This window comes from Cervus elaphus, chromosome 18 (genome assembly GCF_910594005.1).
Source record: "Cervus elaphus chromosome 18, mCerEla1.1, whole genome shotgun sequence".
NCBI lineage: Eukaryota > Metazoa > Chordata > Mammalia > Artiodactyla > Cervidae > Cervus > Cervus elaphus.
The window spans coordinates 42,586,780-42,613,555 of record NC_057832.1 but is presented as its reverse complement, the minus strand read 5'-3'; the positions used below and the strand labels follow the sequence as shown (position 1 = coordinate 42,613,555).

Genomic DNA, 26,776 nt, shown 5'->3' with positions numbered 1-26,776 from the left:
TACCATGTAGTTTTTTGATTAAAAAAAAATAATATATATATATATACATATATATATATATATTTCATGCCACAAATGAACTGACTTGCAAAACAGAAAAGGACTCAGAAAAGACTTAGAAAACAAACTTACAGTTGCCAGGGGCACAGAGGGACAGTTAGGGAGTTTGTGAAGGTCATGTGTACACTGCTATATTCAAAACAGATAACCAACAAGGACCTACTGTATAGCACATGGAACTTTACTCAGTGTGATGTGCCAGCCTAGATGGGAGGGAGGTTTGTGGGAGAATGGATACATGTATATATATGGTTGGGTCCCTTCGCTGCTCACCTGAAACTACCACAACATTGTTAATTAGCTATGTGTGTTTAGGTCGCTCAGTCGTGTCTGACTCTTTGTGACCCCGTGGACTATAGCCCACCAGGTTCCTCTGTCTATGAAGTTCTCCGGTCAAGAATATTGGAGTGGGTTGACATTTTCTTCTCCAGGGGATCTTCCCAACCCAGGGACTGCGCCCAGGTCTCCTGCACTACAGGCAGATTCTTTGCCGTCTGAGCCACCAGGGTATACCCCAATACAAATGAAAAGCTTAAAGTTTGGGGAAAAAATGTATCATACAAGGCACTGCGGCCCTGAAGAGGAACACGACAGCCACACACTTAACGGTGTGACCAGGAAGCTATAATCTCACCCACCCAAAAGGCAACAGCACGTGTCCCTATTTTTGCAGGCTCCTTACAATCTGAATAATTGATAGCTTTTAATACATGAGCAAAAGAACCCTAAGAAATTGAAGGCTGTCACTGTCCTAAGTTTTTCAAAGCAAGAAAAAGAGAACTGTTCCTACTGACCTAATTTTTCACTCTGTTTAAAATTTAGCAGAAGGCATAATAATTAATCATCCAAATACTAACTAAAAGACTACCACATTTTATTTATTTTTTTATTTTTTATTAGTTGGAGGCTAATTACTTCACAACATTTCAGTGGGTTTTGTCATACATTGACATGAATCAGCCATGGAGTTACATGACTACCAGATTTTAAAGCAGCTCTTCCAGGCTCAATATACCCCCACCACAGCAGACTATCTTCAATCACTGACCGTAAAATAGACCATTTACTATAGTCACCAAGTAAGACCAACCCAGTTGTCTCTGGCCCTTGGTTGCTCTGAACTCTGTCTTCACGCTGACCACCCCTGCTCAGAGCACATCACTGAGATCTTGAGCTGACAGGAATGAGGACAACATGTCATTGCAGAATTTCAAGAATAAGAGAAGTTATAAATCTAGCCCAAAATATTTTCAGCTCAATATTTTAGAAGTTGCTAGATGGTTTCATCTACTCTGTTTGCCTCCCTTACTATATTAATAACAGGAGTGAATAGAAATATTGTAACATAATCACCAGAAAACCAGGTGTGGGAGGTAGGGAAGTTTGTGTGCATGTGTGTGTGTATTTGTGCATGTGTGTATGTGTACACAGAGAAAGAATACCAGTTAAGAGGCAGGTCCTGGAATCAGGTCTGAGTTTGAATTGGCATCCTATTCCTCCACGTACCATCAATGTGCTATACTGGGCAAGCCACTTTACCTCTCAAAGCATCCATTTTTTTAATTGGTAAAATAAGAATAATAGTATTTCCTATTTTGCACGGCTTTGCAGCAGTAAAATGTTAGCCAGGTTAAGCTACACTGAGTTATCAGCACTTATTAGTGGTAGAATTCTTCTTCTTAAAGGCAATGTGGGTACAGAGGATGATATGCAGGAAGGAACTAACTAGTGGTAATAAGGTAAGGCACAAACTACCTGCATCTCTGTTCCCCCTGCTTCAATATCTGCACACTCTTAAAGACAAAACGAAAAGGGGCTGAGAGTTAGAGAAGGTATAACCACTGAACGGGGAGCCAAGGGCTTTATGCTGCATTCAGCAGACTCTACCCCAGAAAGAAGATTCATTATATCCTTCAGGCAATCATCTCTAAATAGGATTTTTTTCAAATAGAATTTTTTTTTTTTTACAAAGTTTGGTAACACAATTTGAGATTGTTATTTGACAAGAATCTGGATTTCTAATAAGTTTTATGGCCAATTAAGAGCAAATCTACACATGTTAAAAAAAATCAATAAAAGCCGACAAATGGGAAAGGCTTTCCAGAAGGAAAGATAGGAGGAAGGAGGGAAGAAGGGAGGAAAGAAGAGAGAGAGGGAGGGAGGAAAACACAATGAGGTTCACTAAATTTGACAGCATACAAATGTTACACTATACATCAGAAGTCATCCTAAACAAAAGTAAAAAGTAAACAACAAAACGAACTGCCAAAGAAACATACAGCAAAGGTTAATTAACTTAAGAATACCAGGTTTCTGAGTTTTGCAAATGAATGGTGGTGATGGATGTACAACAATATGAATGTACTCAGTGCCACTGAACTGTACACTTAAAATTATTAAGGTGCTAAATTTGATTTATATATATTCACCATAATCTTTAAAGTATAAAATACCGGGTTTCTAAAAATCAGTAAGAAAAAGGACAAATAATTATTGGAAATATGGTCAAAGAACACAAGCCATTCATTAAAGAACAATACAAATAGCCAAGTATATGCAACGCAGGAGACCTGGGTTTGATCCCTGGGTTGGGAAGATCCCCTGGAGAAGGGAATGGCAACCCACTTCAGTATTCGTGCCTGGAGAGTTCCACAGACAGGGAAGTCTGGAGGGCTACAGCCTATGGGGTCACAAAGAACTGGACATCACTGAGCAACTAACAAAAAATATATATACAAAATAAGTTGAACATTGCCAAAGAAATACAAATAATGATTTTCATCAAGTTGGCATGGCATTTAAATTTATTTTAAAACTCTAATGTAACAGTGCAGTAAGATGAGCACTCAGATGTGCTTCCAAAGAGAAAATGAAGTAGTATAGGATTTCTGAGGAGAAATATTCATTCTGTACCAAGAGCTTTAATGTGTTAAAAAAAATTTGACTCCAAAATTCCACTTCTAGCATCTTATCTAAGGTGGGGGGAGTGTTTCATGTATTCAGTGATTTGTGTACAAAATAGCTCATGAAAACTTTCCTATAGGTCAAGGGAGCATAATAAAGAGTTTATTATAGAACCTTACATGCACTTTATCTGGTATTTTTCACACATATCTATGTCATTAAGTACTCATAATAATTATGTGGATTAGGAAAGACAGTTAACATTATTCCCATTACTCAAGTAAAACTCAGAAGTGACTTACTCATACACACCCACCTAGTAAGCAACATAGCTGAGAGCAGAACTCAAGCCTTCCATTTATCTACTACTGTTTTCAGTTTATATAATGCAATTGTGCTTAAAATAGAAGGCTACTGTTTTAAACTAGAAGTGGTCAAAGTTTTGAATATAAGAGCCTAATAGTTACAAGTCTAATAAGAATCATAAGGATGTCTCATACTCAGAATATAAAAAGACACAGGTAAGCAGAAACCATTGGATTCTCCTTCTATTTCTATATTAGTTTCCTGCAGATGCTGCCAAAAATTACCCCACACGCAACTTGAGACAACAGAACTTTATCCTTTCACAGTTCTGGAGGCAAAAAATCCAAACTTGGTATCACTGGGCCAAAATCAAAACATCAACCAGGCTGCCCTCCCCCCGGAGGTTGTGGGGAGAATGCCTCTTCCAGTCTCTGGTGGCTGCTGCCTTTCATTGGTTTGTGACTGACTGAATCACTCCAATCTCTACCTCTGTGGTCACACTGCCTTCTCCTCTTCTGTCTGATCTCCTTTTATCTCATTCTGATAAGACTCTTGTGATTGCATTTAGGGTCCACTGAGATCATAAAAAAAAAAAAAAAAAATCCCCCATCTCAAGATCTATAACCTATTCATACCTTCAACATTTTTATCCACAAGAGATAACAACTCATAGGTTCCAGGGAGAGGATATGAATATCTTTTGAAGAGGAGGGCATTATTCAGCCGACCATAGCCCACCCTCTGGTTTCAAAGTTTCATGTCCTTCCCACATGCAAAATACACTCACCACATACCAACATTCCCTAAAAAGTCTCAACCCATTACAGTATCAATTCAAAGGCCAAAACCTCATCTACATCTCATCAGCTCAAAGGTCCCAAAACTAATCATTTAAATTAAGTATCAAGGAGACTCTGGTTATGATCTATAAGGGGGCAAGATTCCTCTCCATCTGCGCACCTGTGTTACCTGCTTCCAAAGTACAATGGTTTCTGACATTAACAACAGTTATAGACATTCCCACTAAGAACGAGATAAAATGAAAGAAAGGGAAGGATGATGTCAACCATCTCAAGACATTTCAAAATTCAGCAGGGCAAATTACATAAGGTTTCAAGGTCTGGGCACAATCCACTGTAGTTCGTGGCTCCAATCTCTGGGCCCAAGACTTCAGTCTCAGAGTCATTCTTCTGAATTCTTTTTTAAATAAAAACATATTTGCAGTTGAGTAGTTTTACTAGACTCCTTCTTGCCTGTAAAGTTTTGGGAATCCAACAGCCCTCCTCCATTTCATCCATCTCTGTCGTTTTCTTGATGCTGGAGTATTTCCCCTTTTATCAAAAAGTTTGTGGGTCTCCTGTGCATCTCATAGGACTCATGCCATGAGACAGAAGATCTTCCTAAAATCTTTCCTGGATAATCCCGTCTCTGTTCCTGGTTTCTGCTAAGACAGTTGAGATCCATGAATCACACACCTAATTTTTTTGACACTAGCAAAAGGTTTTCCAGCCACACTCTGGGCCTTGTCTCCACAGCATACTCGCCTAACAGTGAATCCCCAAATTAAGCATCTTTTGCAATTTGCACAGGCTGAGAATTTTCCAAATAATCAAGTCTGGATTTCTTTTTAACAATCCTCCCTTCGATTGTTCTTTCCTCTAACATTTTACTGTAAGCTGCGAAACTTTGCTCAGAAATCTCCCCTGTTTATATTCAAGTTCATCACTTATAAGTGTTACTTACCTTCCACACAACAGGATGAAATTGTTAAACTTTCTGCCACTATATAACAAAAATCACCTGTCCTCCAATTTCCAACGATGCATTCCTCATGTTCTTTTTAGCCTTAACCAGTGGCACATTTAAAATTTCTACCAACCTTCTGCTAAGGACAATTTAATATTCCCTTTTACTACTGTGTTTCTCACTTCTTCCTGAGTCATCACTGGAGAAATCTTTAACATTCATATTTTTGTCAACAGTCTGTTCTAGGCAATCTAGGTTTTTTCTATCATGTAGTTTAAATTCTTCCAGCTTCTGTTCATTACCCAATTCTAAAGCCACCTGCTCATTTTTAGTTATCTGTTACAGCAACTCCCTACTTTCAGGTAGTAAAATCTGTATTAGTTTTCCTTTGACTGCTATAACAAATTACCAGAAATTTATCAGCTCAAAGCAACAGAAATTTGTTCTGTTACAATTCTGGAGGCCAGAAGTCCAAAGCCAGCATCACTGAAGTGCCACCCAGGCCACATTCCCTCTGGAGGCCCTCAGGCAAAATCCACTCCTTGATTCTTCCAGTTTCTGGCGTCTGCCAGCTTCATTGGCTGGCAGCTGCCATCACACCAATCTCTGCCTCTGTGGACACACTGCCTTCTTCTTCCTCCCCCTTGTGACTGCATTTAAGACCCATTCAGATAACCATCTTCATCTCAAGATTCTTACTCACATCTTCACAGTCTTTTTTTAAGCCCTTTTCTCCCCCTGTCATATAAGGTAACCTACACAAATTCCAGGGATTAGGACATGGGCACCTTTCTTTGCTGGGGGGAGTAGTATTCAGCCTACCACAATCTCCTACTGCAGAATAGCCTAGACCAGCCATGCAGTTGCATAATGGTTTTCCTGTTCCTCTTGTTCCCATTATTTGTATTAGGAAGTCTTTCTCATCTGCATATCCCACTGTAAAGATCCTGGCCCTCATTTGAAATTTGATATCATCCTTGCAAAATAATGATGCTGAAAAGTATGGCATGAATTTCAAATGAAGCAAGACCTCTGAATAAAATAGGTAAGCTCAAGAAAACTCTGTCACCATGGCCTCTGTGTTATTCAGGTTGCCAGTTATGAGATGAGAATAGCAGTAAGTACACGGAAAAGTTATGTTGTGTTTTCTGGCTGCAGTGGTAGATGTAATATGCCAATTAATCTTCCTATGATTCTTTATTCTACCTGCCTCCTCTAGAATACCCTTGAAATCTAAAGAGGCACAGCTATTGTTAAGTAACAAAATTCTTAGCACTCCAGCAGGAAACTATAATGTGTTTATTTATAATTTAAAAACACTAAATGCAAACCTACTTCATGCAGAGGGCAGCACTTGGGGTCAGAAATTTAGACTGCAGTCCCTGCCTGATGGGTTTTATTTTTTAAATTATTTAATAGGCTATTTCATCTAGGCCAGTAACAATTTTTTAAATCTACTTCTCAAGTCAACCCTTAAACCCATCGCAGAGATCTAAGAAATAGTATGATGCAGTAAAGTCACTCAAGATACAATACACACTCCCCAAATATTTTGAATGGTATTCAAGGTACTGAATAAAGAGAGCTACAGCACATTCATTTTCAGATTTATAGATAATACCTCATAACTCTGGCCACAGACCTAAATAGATAGTGAGCTAAACTGATCCCTTGGAAATGGGAGTTTTTTGGGTATCAAAGAGAAATTAAAAAGAAAATATAAAATTTTTCTAATATAAATATAAAATTAATAGGTCAAATATTTTATTTAAGTCATTAACTAACATAGTCAATCCAGAAATAAGCCAATGTCACCAATTCAAAGGAGAACTCAAAGAACACGTATCAACCGCCAACCAGGAAAGTGAAATGAACTAAGAGATACAGAACTGGGAAATCTCCTGAGGGCAATAATCAATTACATTCCAAAAAATAAAGTGGATTTTCATTTCTATGGACAGGAATCATTTGTATTCTTATCAATTTCCTACATCTAACAGTATTGCAAAATAGTTCAAAGTCAGGGAAAGATGCAGGCTTCTACAGAAACTGATCATTCAGAAAGGTGCTCTAAACAGGACAGTCAGTCATCTTTTCTGCCTATTTCAACATGTTTCACAATTTTCCTGACAACAGGAAAAATTCCTGTCAATTTTTGCAACATTACAGGGCTCCTGACACTTTATCACCAAACATAATGATGTGAGTCAGAGCACACTCTAGACAGCAGAACATCCGCTCACAAGCCACACTCTAAATTATAAACTGGAGGAAGGGCTTGTCATGACCCCACTCAGGGGATGGCAGTTATTTAGACAAGTCTGCAAATCACAAAACACTGGGGAATGAAAACACTGCCTCAAATAACAAAATGATGGGACACTCTGAAAATCTAACATTGTAAATATGTGGGAACCAAGGAAACAACCCAAAAAGAAATAGAGCATGGAATTACTCCTGATAAGAGTGGATGAAAAATTGTGGCTCGCCATCTGCAAGAACAAAGTCACCAGCTACTGCAGACACTGACCTTCAACACCTCTGAAAGGAGTTCAGGATGGAGATCAGAAATGAGGCACTCTGCACTCTGGGAAAAAAATCGGAAGGACAAGCCTGCAGATATACATTTTCAGGAGAAGATTTTATGATTCTAATTTCCTGCATCTTCTCATATCTAGAAAAGCACTCAAATCATTACCAGCAGCCACCTTTTCTCAAAATGTGTTCTTAACTGCACGTACCCTCTTCATCAAAATCACATACATCCTGCCCTTTTCTCTTACCCCTTCGGAGCAGTCCCTCAGAGCTCTGAGAGGCTGGCTCCCAGGGTATAGCCTTTATTTTGCCCAAACAAAACTTAACTCACAACTCTCATGTTGTGCTTTTTTTTTTTTCAGTAGACATCAGCAAATGCTTAAGAGAAGATTACTCCTCAATACAAATCATGATAACACACACACACACACATTCACTCACCAATCAAGTATAGGCACAAACTCCCAAATTGTGTTTTCTTACACCTAAACAGAAAAGGTCAAGATACACCTAAATAAATATCAGATACTTAAAGTAGCCCCTACAAAAGACTGTTTCCTTGACCAATCATCAGTCAGCCTCCTCTGAACTCTCTTCCCAATGAAGCCTTGACCTCTGGGCTTCTGTGTTCATCTCTGCATCACCCAGTTTTATCAAGAATCCTGTCAAGTCAGTTTAGATAGAATCCCCCTTTACCCTTGATGTTTCCTCTGAGTAATTTTTCATCCACTTACCCTCACCCTGCTCCTTGGATATAAATCCCCACTTGCTCATGCTATATTTGAACCTGAGGCCTCTTAAACCCCATTGCAATAGTTCTTGAATAAAATCTGTTTTTACCATTTTAACTACTGACCACTGGCTTTCTCTGACACCCTTAATGCAAAAATCATTTATACTACAAAAGCCTTCTAGTTCCCACAGAAAATCTGGGGTATCATCTCTTAATTATGATGACAGTTGCTATAGTTTAACTACACATAGGCTAGACAATGTTTTGAATATATCTCACATATGAAAATAATATGCATATATGTATATATGTTCTTGACATTATATTAACAATAGTGAAAGTCACTCAGTCGTGTCTGACTCTTTGCAACCCAATGGACTGTACAATCCATGGAATTCTCCAGGCCAGAATACTGGAGTGGGAAGCCTTTGCCTTCTCCAGGGGATCTTCCCAACCCAGGAATCGAACCCAGGTCTCCTTCATTGTAAGAGGATTCTTTACCAGCTGAGCCACAGGGGAAGCCCATATTGACAATAAATATATAGTATTTATATATTGATATTAACATTTATCATTTATCATGCCTTATACATATATTAGGGCTTCCCAGGTGGCTCAGTGGGTAACGAATCCGCCTGCAAAGCAGGAGATGCAGGTTCAATTCCTGGGTCGGGAAGATCCCCAGGAGTAGGGCATGACAACCCACTTCATTATTCTTGCCTGGAGAATCTCATAAACAGAGGAGCCTGGTGGGCTATGGTCCACAGGGTCACAAAGAGTTGGACATGACTGAAGTGACTGAGCACACAAACCTATATTAATATATTTCATTTTCATATATGAACATTAATTTATATCATTCTGGCTCAACCAGTAAAGAATCAGTCTGCAATGCAGGCTACCTGGGTTTGACCCCTGGGTTGGGAAGATGCCCTGGAGAAGGGAAAGGCTACCCACTCCAGTATTCTGGCCTGGAGAATTCCATGCATCCATGGGGTTGCAAAGATTCAGACAAGACTGAGTGACTTTCACTTGATCACTTACTACATGACACTTTAGTTATTAAGTAAGTACTATGGCCTAAATGCCATGGGGGAGATTTAAAATAAATATAGCACACAGTCCCTGTACTCAATAAGTTTATGTTTTTGTTGGAGCACCAGGACAGACAGACACACACACACATACCCTACATAATTTTATAAGAAAGCAGAAAGATTGAGGGCTCCATGTTGAACAGTGGCATTACAAGACGATAGACAAATAAAAACTGTATAAGGTAAAAAAAAAAAAAATTACCAGTAAAAATCTCTCAACTCTACCAGAAAATAAAACAGGTACCACTTTCAATAAACTCGTCACAGTCAATTTTTCCTTAAGCCCTTATCAGTTACCCATTTCTTAGCCATCAAATGGCTTGCATTTTAGGGATCATATTCTAGAAAAATAGGGTAGAATGTGCATGATGTGACCTCATTATATCATGACTTCAGAGTCAGAAGAAATTCCTGTGATCTTGAACCACTTGAAAATGCTTTGAGGAGAAAGCCCAGGAAGACAGGTGGGGTTTGTAACTGCTCTAGTGCTTATCAGTTCCTTCGTAACTGGCAAGTCTAACAGGGTGTGATAAATAGTGAGGCCAAGTCTGAAGATAAGCTGCCTAAAGACATGCAGTAAAATACATTAGCCTAAGCAGGATGGATAGACAGGTGAGTAAGTGAACTAAGGAAAGAACAAACAAACCAACAAAGTGAACCAATGAGATGTACTCATGTCAGTGACTCTCCTATGAGCAAATCAGTTCCCTGATGCTCCCTTGCCTCCCCTCTGCAGTCAATTCAGAGTTGACCACAGTTAATTATACTGATCCAGTAGATGAGCACATATTCGAGTTCATAGAGTCAAAAGCAATAGAGACAGAAGAAGATATCTGTGCTGATATCTAAAAGAACATACACAGAGGGAAGAGACCAAAACAAGCAAACATAATTCATTTTCTTCAAATGAGGCTCCTTCTCTATGAGTATTTTTATGTGAAATGCTGACAACAGCATAGTCTTGTATTTGATGAGACTGCAACTCCTCTTGGAGCAAGGCCCTCAAATTTAAGTCTCAGCAAAGTGTGTGACACCCTATTTGAGAAAGCGAGACAACAGGAAGGAAAAAGAGAAAGCATGAGACTGTAGTGCTCAGCACAAATATTCCAACTCCAGTTGCCATGGGTGAGGGCATACATCCTACTATGTGGGAAGGTCAAAAACGGGAGGATAGTCAGTGCAGACACACATGTGACATAATAAAAACTTCCTTAGCCTACATTATCAAGTACATGAGCACACAGCATTGTGCAAAAACATTCATACCCAGATTTTTTTATAGAAGGAACATGAAGTTAGTTACCATGGGAACCTAAGGCTAAGTAAAGCAATATGTATCTGATCTATTTATGACACATCCTCTTCTCTGCATTTGCAGACATGATGGCTTTTAGAAACTATTTTGAAAATGTTCATGTTTTGAACCTGAGTTCAATAGCTGTCTTTGTAAACAAGGCCTTATAGGTACTCAACTTATTTTGTCATTCAATAAATATTCACTGCACGTCTCCCCAGTGACACTGTGGAGATGCTGCGGATACCATGAGAAATGAAGCAGCTAAGTCCCTGCTCTCATGGGACTTACACTTTAGTATGAATAGAAGTGCCCAGGTCAATGGACATCTAGGCTGCTTCCATGCCTCAGCTGTTGTAAACAGTGCTAAAGTGAAAACTGGGGTGCAGGTATCTTTTTGAATTATGGTTTTCTTCAGATATATGCTCAGCAATGGGATTGCTGGAGCAAATGACAGCTTCTTTTTTTAGTTTTTTAAGGACACAGAAGCAAACCTAAATGTTCACTGATGGAGAAATGGATAAAGAAGATGTGGTACATACATACAATGGAATATTACTCAGCTATAAAAAAAAAGACAAAATAATATCACTTGTAGCAACATGGATGGACCTAGAGATTGTCATACAGAGTGAAGTAAGTCAGACAGAGAAAAACAAATATAGTATGATATTGCTTAAATAAGTTATCTTTTTAAAATGGTACAATGAACCTATTCACAAAGAGAGTCACAGATGTAGAGAACAAACCTATGGTCACCAAAGGGGAAAGGAAGGAGGGATAAATTGGAAGATTGAGACAGGCTTACATTTACACACTGCTATATATAAATCAGATAACTACTAAGGACCTACTATAAAGCACAGGGAACTCTACTCACTACTTCATAATGACCTATATAGGAATAAGATTGAAAAAAGAGTTGATATATATAGATATATTAAATATTATATTATATATAGCTGATTCACTTTGCTGTACAGCAGAAACTACTATAACACTGTAAATAAACTGTACTCCAATAAAAAATTTTTTACAAAGAAGCGCCCAGGGTTTCTTGGCAGGATCCAGCTTAGACCATTTTCTTTCTCTGGCTCTCAGGCCAAAAGACATACAACGGGCTAGTCCTTGTTTCCACTCTGTCTGTGCCAAACCTAAGACCACAAGCAACTCAGGTGCCTCCTAAGTTATGTTTGTAGTCTTACATCCCATTTCTGATATTTTCATTGTTCCGGATAAAGGGGGATCAGCCATCTCCTGCACTGTCATGGAACATTAGGAAAAGTTGCAAAGAACATTCTAAAACAAGTTTGGAAAAACAGACAGACTTTATTTTCTTGGGCTCCAAGATCACTGAGGACGGTGACTGCAGCCATGAAATTTAAAAAAGCTTACTCCTTGGAAGAAAAGCTATGACAAACCTAGACAGCAGACACATTACTTGGCTGACAAAGGTCCGTATAGTCAAAACTATGGTTTTTCCAGTAGTCATGTATGGATGTGAGAGTTGGACCATAAAGAAGGCTGAGCACCGAAGGCTGATACTTTTGAACTGTGGTGCTAGAGAAGAGTCTTGAGAGTCCCTTGGACTGCAAGGAGATCAAACCAGTCAATCCTAAAGGCAATCAACTCTGAATATTCATTGGAAGGACTGATGCTGAAGCTGAAGTTCCAGTACTTTGGCCACCTGATGTGAAGAACTGACTCATTAGAAAAGACCCTGATGCTGGGAAAGATTGAAGGCAAAACAAGGGGACAACAGAGGATGAGACGGTTGGATGGCATCACCAAGTCAATGGACGTGAGTTTGAACAAACTCCAGGAGATGGTGATGGACAAGGAAGCTTGGTGTGCTGCAGTCCATAGGGTCACAAAGAGTTGGACATGACTGAGTGACTAAACAACAATACAACAAAAAAAGTCTACCCAAAAAGAAATGAAGGAAAATGTCAATGTTCTTAAGACTGCAGCCAGATAATGTCTATTATCGATGTTAGATATATTAGTTTAAAAAAAACTTCATAGAAAATGCTGAGGAAAATGTTATATCCTTGAACTAAAGGTCTTTAAACACATGCCATTATTATTTTACACATCTAATTATATTTAAGCTTGCTGAATTATCCCTATTCCCCAAAACCTGTAAAAAAATGGAGATTCTCAAAAGAGTAGAGAGAAAAGGAATAAAAATAATATACATGACAAAAATAAAGAGACTAGAAGTGAAAAGCACGATGTAGCTGTCAATAATTTGTTTGGAAGATAGGACACCTAGGTGAACTCTAGTAGACTTATCACAGCAAAACAGCTAAGGACTGCACATCCAGACAATAACAAGAAGAAAACTGACATGAGCCACAGAAAGACTTAGAATTGAAGGCACCAAACATCTCAAAGCAAACAAAGTTGACCAACAGAAAGACTGAAAATCTGTTTTAAAATGTAGACTCTTCCATTCCTTTTCAATCACAACAAGAGAAAAAAATTATTTGCTCCAGTAAAGTTGAACTAGAAAGGTTACAGATTCAGGGGCATCAAGTGAAGCAGATGGAAGAAAAGACAACTTATCAAAAACAAGGGACTGTGTGTACACCTGCATACTGAATGACAAGACCCACCCCAAAACCCTCCCACTGAAACACAAGCCCAGCACCACAGTCCTTCCACCTGAACCACCTCCCCCAAACTAGTGGCCACCTTTCTCCTTCCTAAAAGGTGCCCTTGATGGATGGTATGCCTCACATCAGGACCCCTACCCCTGCATTTCAACTGATTTTCACATCTGCTTATCCTAGAAATGAGACTTGCTGGAACCTAACTTTTATCCACAATATCATTATTGTTATTCATAAAAACACTAATGACATTTGCAGACTCCTATAAGCTCTCCAAAATAGTTTTCATTACATTATCCTAATTTAATGAGTCTGAAACACAACCCTACATAGTAAGCAAGTGTCCTGTCTCCATCCTCACGGCCGCTGCCAAATTTCAATCACCATCTTCTGCCATCTGAATGACTACCAACAACCTAACTGGCCTCCTGCTTCTGCTCTTATGTACATCCATGACACTCTGCAGCCAGTTTTCATTATGTCATCCCTGCTCAAAATCCTGCAACAACTTCAAATTAGCCAGAGGACAAAGTCCATAATCTTAGCATAGCATGAAAAGCCTTTCTTGATTCATGTTCTCTCTGCTTCTCCAAGTTTTATTTCTCAATCTTCTGCATATGTGAAACACTGAAACACGGAATAAAATATACTATGTTCTTCCTTCCCTCCATGCCCTAAACATGACTTATTCTCAGCCTGGAAGGCTTCCTCTTTGCCCAGACCCTGTAACAGCGTAAAGGAATCTCCATCATCACAAAGCACTGTGTAGCAGGCTCTCCTTCAGGCCATACCTAACATTGGCAGGACCAGGGGCAGCAGTATAAACCAAGACGCCCTTCATCCTCTACATTCACCACACACCTTGAACAGCCTCCTCATATACAAGCGGTGACACCAACCAGCACATTCAAGCTCTGGCAGTGCCCCTCCCACAGTAACACCATCTACAGTCAGGAGTATGGACCTGGAAAAAGCCACTGAACACCCTGGAAGCAGACCTGGGACTTATAAGCATGCAATTGCAAAGTCATGTTAGCCAGAGTATGGTATAAGAGGGCGGGGAAAGAAGGAAACGTGACATCTAGGTGGGCACATCGCCTTGGCACATAGATTACAAGGCAGGTGGGGGAACACAGCCACAGGAAGCCCAGAGGGGGGCCCTCTGCAGCAGAGACAAGGTAGGGGCCCCTCTTGCCTTGTCTAAAGGTTGATACTGATCTCTCTTATGGGCTTCCCTGGTAGCTCAGATGGTAAAGACTCTGCCTGCAATGTGGGAGACCTGGGTTTGATCCCTGGGTTGGGAAGATCCCTGGAGAAGGGAACGGCTACCCACTCCAGGATTCTAGCCTGGAGAATTCCAAGGACAGAAAAGCAGATCTCTCTTTACATAACAAGATCCAAAGAAAAGAGCAGCAGAAAAGCTACTGTAGTAGCTACAGCTACTACTTCAATAGACAGAATTTCCAGGGACAGCAGGAAAATTGGCCTACATCTTTAAGGGTTCTTGGGTAGAGGTAATTTTTTCTTCTTTTTTTACTCTTTCCTTTTTTTTTTTTTCTGTCCTCACCCAAAATAAAAATGTAAAAGTCCAATGTTCCAAAAAAATAATAATAAATCTCAGAAATCGATTTTTATGTCTAACAACATATGGTTGTGAGCTTATATGCATATAAAATCCAAATTCTTCTACATTAATCAGGCTGAAACTAAAAAGGTGCCTTTGCTTCTGCAAAATTTGAGCAACAACTTACTGTTTAACAAGCACCAAGAGAAACTGCATCAAAAGTTTTAGAAATGTATTAAACATAACCCATGACACATCAATTCCACTTCTACTCCTGGACACATAACCCGAGAAAAGCATAATAGGTTTACATTATAGCATTATTTAAAATCATAAAAAACTTGAAAACCCTCTAAATGTGCAACAATAAGGGACTGGTTAATATACTATTGTGCATACATGATGGATTTCATATAGCCCATTCTAAAATGATAAAGTCATTGTCATATTTAATGAGAAAATTATGACATATTTAAGTATAATATAAAAATTATATAAAATAATATGTCTGAACTTATAGGCGTGGATATGTAATAACACAAAGAAAAAATTACTGTGGGTATGTATACCAAAAAATTGACAGCAGTAAACTGAGTATAGCATATAGCGATTTTTTAAAATTCAAGTATAGTTAATTTACAATGTTGTGTCAGTTTCTGGTATACAGCAAAATGATTCAGTTATGTTCTTTTTCATATTCTTTTCCATTCTTATTACAGGAGATGTGTTTCCCTGTGCTGTACAGTAGGACCTTATTGTTTTGGAACATAGTGATTTTCATTGTCTCTTTTGTGATTCTGTATTTTAAATTTTTCTACAGTTCTTAATAAAAATGTACTTCTTCCCCTAAATTTGGGTAGCTGCTTTGCCAAGCAAGACATAAAAAAAAAAAAGAAAAAGCTCCTGCTTCTTCTGACTTTAAGCTAGGTATCCAAAGGGACTTGTAAAAATTCAAAGGACACCACTGAAAGATTATTCTATTACCATGCATTAGCCTCTCTAATGGGCATCAATCATTAGCAAAGCTTTAAGGGCAAAGGTCACAAGACATTGGTTGTAAGTTCTGTAGAAGGTAGCATGGAAAAGAAGACCCAGACCTGAAATACTGTACAAGCAGGCACAAACAAAGATTTTAAGTAGATATAAAGAAGATAAAGAAAAGCAGGAAGAGTTGGCTGGGAGAAAAAGAGAATAAGACAGTAGAGAAATTCTGACTACACAATTTGCTGATCTCACAATTTGGTTCAGGAAAGGGAAAACTCCACACTTTAATTCACCTAAGCCACTGGCAGAGTTCAGAGAGAAAAGATTTATAAAAACAATTTAAATTCAAAAGTTAATTCTTGTCAGTGCTGCCACTTGAAATTGAGCTTTACTTGTAAAGAGTCTACAGAAATAGCATAGGTGATAAAAGGCTCTGAGAATTTTGACATCCAAATCATGTTTTTGCTTACAAACTGTGTGAGCCTAATAAAAACAAACTAGTTATTTAAGTTCTTTTGAACTCAATTGACCCTGGAAGAATCTCTCAAATTAACATAATTTTTTTTTAATAGTATAATCCTAATACCTATTATCGGCTTTTCTGCTGGCTCAGTGGTAAAGAACTGCCTGCCAGTGCAGGACATAGGTTGGATCCCTGGGTCGGGAAGATCCCCTTGAGAAGGAAACAGCAACTGACTCTGGTATTCTTGCCTGGGAAATCCCACGGACAGAGGAGCCTGGTGGGCTATAGTCTATGGGGTCGCAAAGAGTCAGACATGACTTAGTGATTGAACAACAACAATGCCTATTATAACCACACTCCTAAAAAACAAACTTTTAAAATCTGTTAAGAGATTTTTTTATAAAAATGAGAAAGAGTAGATAACTGCTGATCTATCTGGCTAGCATCCTTTTCCCATTTCTCCATATAGCAGCATGCCTCATGAGTTCAATACCCTCTGAGGACCTTTTCCAAGACTCCAGGCAGTTCTGATTAGGCAACCAATCACAGGAATCCTAGCCCTGGCCAGGCTATGCTATGGACATGTTACCTGGTCAGTTTTAATAAACTAGTCTGGGTGCCAGACAGGATGCAGACATCTAATACAGCTTCTTTTTCCCAGTCTACACAAAATGCAAGACTCTGCAAAAGACCCAGAGGGATGGGATGGAGGAGGCGGGAGTGGGGATCGGGATGGGGAACACATGTAAATCCATGGCTGATTCATGTCAATGTATGACAAAAAACACTACAATATTGTAAAGTAATTAGCCTTCAACTAATAAAAATAAACGGAAAAAAAATAAAAAAATAAATAGCAAGTGACCTGGGGAACAATGTCAAAATTTGAATAACAACTAGTATAACCGTAGTGAGTTTGCTGGTTTCATTTCTTCTTCTATCTCCTGGCTTTGAGCTGAAGGTGGGCCCAATCAGGGAACTGTCTAACAGATGTGACTCAATATCTTCCAACTTTCCAGGCAGATCAAGAAAACGGATCCCTGTGAGCTGAATAAGAGTAGGGGGACGGGGGGCGGTGGGGGGAAAGTGTGCTTGTTTATTCCTTTTTTTCTCTGCCAGCCCTACCCCAAGGCCAGCACCACTTACACAACTACACAGATGCCACTGCAGTGACACAAGGACCTGATGCCCCAAGAGAAAATCATCTCCCTGGATAAAGAAACTACAGCAAGGACCTCCTGCCGCGTAAAGAGCTGGGAGCAGTGGAAGAAATGGGTGTTCTTATTATCCTTTTTATCCCTTTTTTTCTCTTACCACTTCACCCCAATCAAGTGAATTGAAGAAAAGCATGGAGGCTAAAATTATGGAGGAATCCATCTTTCTGGCCAGACGAAATATAAAAAGGAGTCCTTCGGAAAATATCCCAGAGTCATGGAAAAGAGGACCTCCTAACTGTGTGTATAAACAAATCACACAATTCCCAGACTCACCCTCAAGCTAGGTATGTATGGAATACAACTAAAGCAGCATCTCAAAATCACAGAGAACTCAAGTACAGCATAAACCACCACTCCAGCTCAAGAGAGGGTAGGTAACTCCTCCTGTCCCTCCCCCCACAAATAGCAAAAGCTTTGAAACCTGAATAAACACTGGAATCACCGCATACAGAAGGTGATCTATGCTGTGAACCTAACCAGCTCAGCTGCCTGCTAAAACAAACAGACAAAAAAAAAATTTCTATAGAAGACTTTAAAAGGACCCAGCGTTTCACAACATAATATTTAAAATATTCAGAATACAATATTTTGTATTCTGAAGAACTAAGAAAATCTGACTGATACTCAAGAGAAAGACAATCACCATGTGATAAGCCCAAATGAACATATTAGAATTATCAAAGCAAGAATTTAAAAGCAGCTATTTTAACTGTCTTCCATGAGACATTTATTTTCAAAATCTAGATATCATTTATATTACCAAGTTTGTAATTATGCAAATAACAATAGTAATTTACTATAGAAAAATTAGAAAACACAGATAAGGATGGCTCCCCTCAATTTTTCTTGTCTACCTGTAATAAAACTGTAGGATCCTCTCTCCTTCTTTGGTAGGACTCTGAGCATAAGCAAACTAAATGAAATCATTGTAAAACATGAGATGATTATTCATATACAAGATACAGTATTACTAAGTAATACTTAGGTTTACATGCCAGAGAACTCTTGCTCAATTATTATATTTCAGGCCACCCACCATAGTAGACACTAGAAAATAAAGGCTGGAACCACTTTAGTTCACTGCAGTTGATAAAGGTGTTTCGCGCATATTTTCTGATTTGATTCTCCTGGCAATAATGTGAGGGAGATAGCACATTTCCTCAGTTTTAAGATGCAAATTTGAAGACTTCCGAAATCCATATCAAAAGACTCATCACTAGCTATACACAATGACAAGACTGTCACAGCCTGTGCCTGGGTAAACTGAACACTAGGTCAACTATCCATTCCTGACATTATGACTTCAGTTGAGCTGTTTGCATCCCAGGAGTTGGATTTTGCCTTTGTTACCTATAAGGTCTGAACAAAAAAATGACACAATAATGTGGCACAGAAACCAAAAATGAGTAAGTGCTGAAGGCCACCTCGCCCTGAAAATGGAATGCAGCCAGGCAGAAGTGGCCCATCTCCTAAACATAGGCCACCAAAGCTTAAAAGCTAGGACAGGACCCCTTCATCAAACACTTGTGAAGAACTCCAAAGAGACAATGTTTAACTACCCATGACAAAACCATAAATGTAACTTGGTAGAAAAAAAGAAGCTTAAAAAAAAAAAATCCTTAAGATGTTTCCAAACCAGTGCCCGAATCATTTATGTAAGGAAATACAATTTTTTTAAAAAAACAGAAACAATAGGAAATGTGAGGCCATAGTCCAGCCTTAATTATGTAATAGCTTAAGAGTTAAGAATATAAATTGGCCAATTCCTAAACTCAGTTGAGTCAGGGCATGGACCAACAAAACAGAAGAATCTTGAGGGTGATTAAAGCCAGAATGTGGAGAGAGTGCAAGAGAGTGGGTAGAATACGAAAAGAGGAAAATTAGAGACAATGTCATGGAAGGCAAGACAGAGGTTGTATCAGGTCAAGCCAATACAAACCAGGATACTGAGTAAAGGTTTAGAAAAGAAAAACATCACCCCATCTCAGGGGCTGCTGATAGCAGTTATTCAGAAGAATTTAAATATTTCAGGTGAAGACAGAGACTCGGTCTTTGACAGAGATATTAAAGAAGAATGATACATAATTAAGTTATTGTTAAGTGGCTCAGTTGTGTCCGATTCTTTAGTGACTCCAGGGACTGTAGCCCTCCAGGCTACCCTGTCCATGGGATTTTCCAGTCAAGAATACTGGAGTTGGTTGCCATTTCTTTTTCCAGGGGATCTTCCCAAACCAGGGATTGAACCTGTGTCTCCTGAATTGGCAGGTGGATTCTTCACCACTCAGCCACCAGGGAAGTCCATGTAACCAAGTAGATATATTTACTCTATTAATTGGGGGGAAATATTGCACACTTAACACAATGGAGATTTCTCCAAGCCTTCAAGTTGTTAATAAAACTCTGGTGCCTTTTAAAACAAATGATTTAGAATTGAGGAAATGGAGTATTGTGAGAAATCTGAGATTCAAGATTACCGAGATCCAGCAGCATGCATAAGGCAGAGCTGAGTCAAAAATAGCACAAGTAAAATTATCTTCAGCACATCGCAGCTCCTAACATGAGCAATTTACTTATTACTATGTATTATGGGTACTTGGCTCTCTCATTACCGGCTTTTACTACTGAGCACTTTTTCAGCTGGACTCCCAGCCTACTTAATGGTCTTTCTCTATTCCTCCTCTAATCAGCTCACTTTTTTTCTTCCCAATTTGAAATTTAACACTAATTTTCAAGCCATATACTAAAACTCAGTCCCTTCCTTCTCAACAAATAACCTCACATCTGACCTCAAAAAGAAAATCCCTCCAGGCACAAATTTCCCCAAATTGTCTTTTTTCTCCTGTGAGTGTCTGTGCATGCGCAAACTTACTTAACCAGCTTGCCTTCTTCCCTCGGGTCGCATGCAACAGTGCATCCTTACCATTTTATAAAATTTATCTCTGTTCTCTAAGCCTCATTCTCTCAAGAATGTTCCATTCATTACTCTGCCTCTCTCTCTCTCTCCCTCTGTCTCCAATGCATAAATTATTCATGTCTCTCCCATCAATTAAAAAAATCTCCACTGACCCCATGTGTTGGTGATTCATCATTCGTTCCTCAAATCCAGTCTCCAGCCTCATTGCCCCAGGTTAGGCCCAGAAAGGCTGACCTCTGTAGACTCCATCACTCACAGGCCTTTGAAAGCTGGATTCTGATTATCTTTGCCCAATGGGAGGAGGCTCCAGCAAGACATGAGAGTGAAGTGCTTATCTCCCTTTCACCGTCCACAGCCATGGAGCTTCCCTAAACACTACTGCCTCCCTCTCTGTCAGGGCTGTGAGTACTAACAGCTTTCTGATCTATTCCTGCTAGTCCCTGGGGCCTCTGTTGTTGTTTCTCTTAAAATCAGTCCACAGCTCCAAAGTTTCTTTATTAAACGCTATTCAGGTAAATGTTTTGTGTGAGCTGTTTTCCTGCTAGGATTCTGATCGCTAGAGCTCTGCAGCTCCTTTCCATCTCTTTCCAGCCAGGTTTCCTGAAAGGGTGCTCTGAATTCACCGCTGTTTTTCATTTATCCATCAACTCACTATGATCTAGCTTCTGCTGCCCATGAATCCACTAAACTCATCTTCCCAGCAGGGATATTTAATATCACTTATGACCTGGCTCTACCTTCCAGCTCTATCGCCCACCATCTGCCACGAGACCATGTGCTCCATCCAGCAAATGACCCTAGAGTTGTCTTTGGCCTCTTATAGAATTCTCTCCACCTGAAATGTCCTTCTCTGCTTCAGGTGTCTAGTGAACCGCTAGTCATCCTGCAAGTGTCAACTCAGGAAGCTCTTCCTTCTGGGAGTCCTTCTCTCACCCACCCTACATTAGCCAGAATTAAAGTGGCTTAAACCCCCAGATCCTGTGAACAACTTGCACCCCCAGATCCTATAAGTAACTCTTGCACTCATCATATTTATCTTGTAATCCCACCAAATGATTATCTCTCTCAGAGCAGAATAACTCCAGAGTCAGAAAACAGAGCTTATGTGGAAACACTGTCCTGAGAAGTGCAACTCCAGGGAAAGAAGAGGTAGGAAAGGAAAATGAACATGAGAGAGAGGGTCACCAAGCTTCCTTATAAACTGGTTGCTCAGGTTGGCAGAATGTCTTCAGAGAGGCAGTATGAAGCTATTGGATCTCCAGCCAGTCCAGAAGCAGGAAAAGAAAGAATTGATCCACTGACTCCTTCTCTCATTGGTCAAAGTTCTGCCCCATAGGATAACTCCCACCACTTTCAGGTTGCCCATATATGAGTTCCAAGTGGGTCCCATTGTATCACCTGATACATATATATTAACTAAATTATTAGAAAAGGAAAAATGTATACCTTTGCCCAAGTGATAAATCTCAATTGAGTAGTCCAAATCTCTCAATGTGTAAGTCCATTAAGGCATTAATACCATAAACTGTAAAAAGTTGCAGCTAATGCTGAGGTTAATGAGTAGAATTAACTCTTGAAGAACTAGACGGCCAGAATCCAAAGTGTTGCAAATAAGTTTGACTTTTTCTTGTGATTTCTTCTCTTTCAGAGTAAAGTTTAATACCCAAAGGGAAGACGTTTTATTTATCAATCAATGTCTGAATTAACTGGGAGGGACAATCTGCACTGTGCAGGACTATTTCACTCATCTGATCTAGATTAATTTGACAGCTTAAAAATAAGAAATACTGCCATCTGACTGAACCTATTATTTCTAATAGTAATATAATGTTATAGAACTTGTAACAGAAAATGGATCTTCCACTGGATCCAAATTCTCTACTACATTAATAAAGAGCAACTAATCAAATGTTCACTCTTAAAATCATAGTAACCATTCTCTGAAGAAGCAGTGTAGCTCTCCAACATTACAACAGTGTTTACATTTTCCCCTCACTATTTTTATATCCCTCACTAGTATCTGGGTAAGCCCCAAATTATAGAACCTAGATAAGAGAGGAAAAAAGAAATTCCTTGGCCCTTTTTTTGATGAGAAGGCATCTAAATCATCTGTGATCACAGTTATCCAGATGCATGCTGAAACTAAGCCAAAGAGGTAGGTTTAACCATTAGCCATTTCAACTGTAAAGCAGAAACATTAGCCTGTGACCACACTCAGGTCTGTCAGAGTCCTTGGTAATCATGAGTGAAAATCTGGGTCCAAGCCACATTCACACCTTTTGCTTAAGCCAGACTCTGCCAGAAACTATGGCTAGAAGGCATCTTGAAATGTCACTTAATCCATCTCTTCCCTGCAGGCAAATGGTAACAGACTTTCCTTCCAAATTTCCAGAACCACCTTCAGAACTAGAAGAATTAAGTCTTTTCCTCCTGATGCCAGAGAGCAATGCTTGCTGCTGGGCAGTCTCCATACCAAAAAGAGCTGGACAGGCAGTAATTCCCCAAAGGCTCATGGCTGGGTTCTGGAGAACCCAAATCTCATCAAAATGAATTAAAAGGGGTATTCAACATTCTTCTCTACCGTCACATCAATGAATTATATACTGCTTTAATAACAGTGGTATAATCTTTCAATTATGGCCTATCTTTACATATATTGTTAAGCATTTGACAGAGAAATAATACTGTGGAAACCATCATCCTCTCAAAATTTTATTTTAAACATGAAGTTCTCCTTTAACATTTTTATTAAAATGCTTCCACCTAAAGGTTTGCTTTGATTGCTTTTGCAATAAATTTTAAGATTTTCGTTAAAAAAAAAAATCAGATATTTACAACTATGTTCTTGGCTACAATAATTTATCTTTCTACCAAGAGGCAGAATTACATGGTTGGTAAAAATTCAGGACCCTGAAACTAGACAGTTTGATTACTGGAAAGTCTGCTTAACTTCTTGTCATCTGTGAAGTAGGGGTCACAGCTGTACCTTCTTCACAGAATTGTAAAAATTAAGTGAGATGATAAATTATTTAGGATAGCATCTGGGTCATAGTAACCACTATGGAAGTATTGCTATAGTAACCACTATTGGTAGTATTACTACAGAAACAGTTTAAGCGTGGTTTTCAAAAACCATGTCTGCCTCAAAATCACAGTAACATATTCTTGCTGCATGTCTGTGTGTGCATTATGTCCCTTGCTCTAAAGAATCTAACCAACCCAAGGGGAAGGATGATGGCGTCTCTTTTTATAAATCTTAGAGTCTATCATTGAGCCTAAAACTATACACAACTGAGCCACAGTACATGCTGGGTTACATGAAATAATGAACTGAAATATTTCCCACTTATACAAAAACAAAATTCTCTTCGAAGTTTAAGGAAAACAAAGAAAGCCTAGGTGAGTAAATATACTTTTCTCTGGTGCAAACTGACAATTTAAGTGAAAAAAGGAACCAATTTAACACAGAGTATTATAAAACCACAAATAATTATAAATTAAAATCACAAAGTCCTTGACAATACTGAGATGTTCTCGTGCAATTAAAACAAACTGAATACATGAAGGCGAACCAATCACCTAGTTTTGTCAAGAGTCTCATAATTTGTGAAACAGCAGATTGTAGATATTTTTTAAATGCGCAATTTTAATCAATTTGGCTTTCTTTCCTTTTTAAATAATTCAGGCTATATGTTTGGGGTCCAAATATCTTTCTGTTTAGCCATAATGAAGACAGTAAAACAGCACATACAAACATGTGCCTATTTTGAGATGGGAGATTTCTCACATGGTGGCTTTTGGCTACCTTGGCTCACAATTCCGAAGAGTTTGAGGCAGATGGGCTGTGAGCCAGCATGACGCACAATGAGGTTCAGTGGGCTACAGGCTGCTATTTTGTTTCTCAAAGTCTTTGGAACAACTGCAAATGTAAACAAGCACATTAGGATACATAGCTTATTTTAAAAGCAACATTTGATGGACAGAGGTGGGAGTGGGGTTCAGGATGGGGAACACATGTACACCCATGGCTGATTCATGTCAATGTAAGGCAAAAACCACTACAATATTGTAAAGTAATTAGCCTCCAATTAAATAAATTAATTTAAAAATAAATAAAAGCAACATTTGCACATATTTTTGTCTTTTATATTTAAAGAAAACAAATGGCCATGCCATTGCCAATGTTACTACCATGTAGGCAGAAGTGACTGAAAATAAATTTCTGAGGCAGAGTTGATTCTTTCTAACTCACCCTATATCCCCATATGCAGCTCAGACCACCATTCTGATGCTTACTGTTTGTATCTCAATTCTAGGCTTCAAGTTTGAAGTGGAATGCCCTGAGTTCTACTCTCTAAACTGAGATTCCAAGGAACAGAAATTTATATATTTTAAATATAAAGAAAACAGTACCTCCTTATTACTGTAAATAAGACAATAAGCTCTCCAAACCTTGATTTTACCTTGGATAAAATTAAAAGAGAAAATACAGGTCAAAATATTATTTTAAGAGATGCCACACAAAGAAAGAATCTTGCAAATCTTAGTTCCTTAAGATTTCAAACTACTGAGCTAGCTGTTATTCTTCCCAGGAGATTAAAAAAAAAAGTCTAGAAATTATTTATTTTCTCTGGACCACTAAGGCACACTGAACAAACAGCCAAGTTAAAGAACTAGCTAAGTGAGTGAAAGGTCTTATTTCAATTTAAATCTATATAGTCTGTGACCTTTATCATAAAACAATCCTTTCTTCAGTGCTTACAGAAAAAGAAATAAGGCCCCCAGCTGCTAACTACAAAAAATTAATATAATCCCCCTGAAATATAACCTTTAACTATACAGAATGTTATGACCAGAAAGCTTGGGAACCCTCTCTATCAAAGGAAACAATGCTTGTTGCCTTCATCTATAGGATATATTCACGATTACAAACTGGAATTTATTCATCTGAGCTGTAATAAACTCCCCAGCATTGTGTGATCCATATATGTAATCACAGACTTATTTATGAATGTATCACATTTAGATCTGCCATATATCATAATAGAAGGTAAGATGATGATGAAGCACTAACGGAAGTCCCAAGGACTGCAAAGTGCCCACACACAGCTGGTACAGAGCAAACTCGAGGTAAGTGACAGTATCTGGTGACTGAAAGCAATGATGACTCCTTTCATATGGAAGAAACAAGGGGTCAGTGCTATTAAATACCTATATTATTGACTAGCTGGTCAGTGACAGAACCAGGGCAAACTATCCAAGGCATCATACTCCCAGTCTTATGTTTTATCTAGTTCACCACACCGCCTCTCTTTCCAGGAAAAGAGCTTCTCACCTCTAAACCTCCTTATTACTTAGTGAGTATCATCACATGTGTGGTCAATGAGAAAATTTTACAGGCTTCTCTCAAAACACAAGCGTGATGTTCCTGATTATAAAAATAATTACAAAATTATCCTTGACAGTTGGGAAAATGTACCCTAGCTCTGCTATGCCAGGGTTTGTTCTCTTAGGGAAAAGGAAGTAAAAAGCAAGCAATTCAGAGCATGTTTGGAGGTTCCATAAAGTCAGGAGGCTCCTCCTGTCTTTCTGTTTCATCCCTCTGACTTTCAGCCTCAACGCCACCTTATGACCAAAGATGGTTGCTGAAGCTCCTGCCATTCTACACATGTGACAGCAAGGCAAAAAGAACTGAAGAGAAAGAGGAGAGGACGTGTGCCCTCCTCTTTTTAAAAAGCCTTCCAGAAAATCTCATCTGACACAATTGTTTATATCTCATTTGCCAAAACTTGGTCCATGGCCACAAGCTGCAAAGAAGCCTGGGAAAGTAACTAAGCATGCTGCCCAGATTTCTATCATTAAAAAAGAGGAGATAATAAATATTGGAAGGGTACTACTTCCAATGTGTAAATAAAAAGTGTGTCATCAACAAAGGAAAACAAACTATTGCTACAACAGAAAGCTGACTAAAAATATATAGTTCCTAATGAAAGATATTTCTAAAATCTAGTGTTTCTAGATTTAGTCCAAGAAGCTTTAACCAGGATGAAATTTTTTTTAAATGGAGATTTATTATAAGCTTATCCTAAAGAAATCAGACCCACATATTTTTTTTAGTTAAATTCATGTGGAAAAATTAGGAAAAGCAATTTCAACTGAGCCCTCATAAAGCCTCTTTGTCTCTCTCAGCACAGACAGTCTTATTACATTAAATGAAGAGGCAAAATTCTTTTCATTTATGCTGTTATGGGAACAGAACTTTATCATTCTAGTGTTGAAATTTGTCTAATATCTTCACTGATGTTCTGATTTGAAAACACCAACTGAAATCCTTTTTTATACAA

At 38.7% G+C, this 26,776-nt stretch overlaps 1 protein-coding gene across 2 annotated transcripts in view; it reads right to left on the bottom strand.

Annotated features, from left to right (window-relative positions):
• ELAPOR2 (endosome-lysosome associated apoptosis and autophagy regulator family member 2) overlaps positions 1 to 26,776 on the bottom strand; it is a 216,534-nt gene that overhangs the window by 117,186 nt on the left and 72,572 nt on the right. The gene's annotated exons all lie outside the window — the stretch shown is intronic.